Source organism: Dreissena polymorpha, chromosome 6, assembly GCF_020536995.1.
Source record: "Dreissena polymorpha isolate Duluth1 chromosome 6, UMN_Dpol_1.0, whole genome shotgun sequence".
Classification (NCBI taxonomy): Eukaryota; Metazoa; Mollusca; class Bivalvia; order Myida; family Dreissenidae; genus Dreissena; species Dreissena polymorpha.
The window spans coordinates 46,633,212-46,635,651 of record NC_068360.1 but is presented as its reverse complement, the minus strand read 5'-3'; positions in this window follow the sequence as shown (position 1 = coordinate 46,635,651).

The following is a 2,440-nucleotide window of genomic DNA, read 5'->3' as shown; positions in this document are numbered from 1 at the left end:
CTATGTCCTCACAAATACCATAACTTAAACGAAAATATGCGAATCTAAAACAACTTTTTTTAATTTTGTCAATTTACCAGAATCGTGAAAAGGCCCCTTTAAATTCTGTCCAGCAACTTATCAAATTTAACCACGATGATCAGATCAATACGCTGGTTACATTGGGAGAACAGACAGGGACCTTCTGATTTTGAGGTCAACAAGTACGCACGATTCTAGAGAATTTTTTTTACCTGTAATCATCCAATCATCACATGGGGCTTTAATACTAAAATCCTAATTCCACATATTGACGATTTGCCTGCAAGTGGAAGGCAAACATTTTTTTACAAACATCTCTAGTTAAAAAAAAGTGTTTGGTACAATGTCATGACAATCATATCTATGTAAGCAATATAAATTTAACGCCGATTGGAAAACCTTCTATGAATGCGTTCTAAAAATGAGTCATATATTACTATGGGAAGTTTTCGGATATAAAACATGAATGTTATCAGATTTCCGTCTTACCTCACTTAAATACTCAGTTCAATAACTTCACACGATATTGAATTACATAACAAATGAACCTAGTTCAATACCACAACGGCTAGATGAGCTCATTACTTCACGACACAATTAACAGATAAATACTGGAGGTACAAAATTAGACACGCTTGTCTGACAACAAAATTAGTATAATAAGGTCAGTGAACACTGTGTAAAAATTTGGCTACCGTTGCTGCACATGTGGTAAACGAAAGGTCTTTGTAATTTAGTATTATGTATTGCTTGTAAAGTATGTGCCATTGATCTCTCGGCGTTAATGAATTAAAAATTGATGAGTTACTTTGGTTAACGAAAGGTTTTTATAATTTAATAATATACATTGCTTTGTAAAATATGTGTCATTGATCTCTCGGCGTTAATAAATTAAGTATGAAGAGCTACTTTGGGTAACGAAAGGTGTTTATAATGTTAGTAGTATATATTGCTTAATATAATATGTGTCATTGATCTCTCGGCGTTAATAAATCAAGTATGAAGAACAGGTACGTATCCATAACAATGAAACTTTAAAACCAATCGGACGTTTGTCTGAATATAGGATGAGTAGTGAACCCAAAATTGTAATACAAAATTAGACAAATTTATAACTAGTATTACAATTTCTAAAACGATAAAACGAAAAAGATCCTAAATAATGTTGTGAAGCAATATTTAAATGACATGAAACAAACATGTATTTTCTTCTTATTAACGAATCCTGTTCATATATGTTCACATGAAATGCTTAAACAGAAACACCTCAGCCTCATCTTCACGTTCTCGTTAATTGTACAAAATAAGATAAAAAGTGTTTCTTTTGTTTATAAGAGAACGAACATTAATCTTCATAAATTGAAACTTCAGCTGCAACAGCAGGACAGAAACATTTGATGGCTCGTGGTTTGTTATTTATTGAAAGAACCTACTTCCAAACAATGGGACACAATTCGAACGTTCTCGACATAACACACACAATCTCTTGCACGACGGTAACATTACATTCACCTCTGTGTTGGGCTCAGAACGGACTATTGTTATGAATACGTCTCATTTATGTCATGATCATTCCAAGCGTTTATCATTGAGGTTACAGAATACTAAACAATCTCTTACACGACGGTTACATTGCATTCACTGCATTAAAGAAAACCATCTCATACCATGATATCTTATATCTTATATCAGTCTTAATTCATTATTATAAAATTGATATGGTTTTTTATGTTAAGAAACCAACATACATACACACGTCGAAGCAATTCCTAACGTCACTCAAAAAAATATGTTCAATTGTTTACATTTGTGAAGTGCGTGGAATGATTCCATCTGCGTAAATGGGCAATAAATTAGTTCCAAAGAGTTGCATAAAAACTCGCAAGTTTTTGCACGATTTATCGTACATTTAAAAGTCATATTTCTTAATTTAATGCATGCGATCTTAAATATCCAATCAAATATACATTGAATGCGTTTGTTCGGTTTTATCTATTTTATAGACAAAATGGAGGGCTGAGCCTTTCGCAGAGTTGTATGTGACAGTAAGGAACGACAACTCTGCGTGGAGATTGAACACACACATATACGTATTTCTCTTTGTTTAAGGCAATCGCACATTCTCGGCCCTTTCCGTCAAATTTCGGATACGATTATGATAATCTGCGAGGGGTACCGAATGTGTTAAAGGTTGTTTTTTTTATAGCTTTGACACAAGGTTTAAAGTCTTTCGTTTGAGCTGAAATTTACTTCTATGAAATTCAAAGGCCGCACGTCTTTTATATGTAATAATGAATTGTGATTATATAGTAAAAATGTTGCCTGCAGACCACCAAAGCGACATACAAACCGACCGAAATTTGCAAACCAATACACACCAACGTAGATGTAGGCAAACAATATATAAGACAAAACAATA